This window comes from Nansenia antarctica (assembly GCF_963989245.1).
Source record: "Nansenia antarctica genome assembly, chromosome: 1".
Classification (NCBI taxonomy): Eukaryota; Metazoa; Chordata; class Actinopteri; order Argentiniformes; family Microstomatidae; genus Nansenia; species Nansenia antarctica.
In genome coordinates, this window is record NC_137674.1 from 27,510,048 (window position 1) to 27,510,250 (window position 203).

Below are 203 nucleotides of genomic sequence, written 5' to 3' on the forward strand. Positions count from 1 at the left end.
CCTGATTTCCTTGCAGGACAAGCTAATCTAATTTTTTAGACCTAGCACCTCATTTTCTAGACCTAATAACTGAGACTTAAGACCTTTTTAGGCCTTATAAATCGGATTGCTTGATTTGAGACTTTAAGGCTTTTTAAGACCAGCGCGGGAACCCTGACTTCTACACCTGAATCCAATAGCTGATTGATATCAAGAGCTGCTCG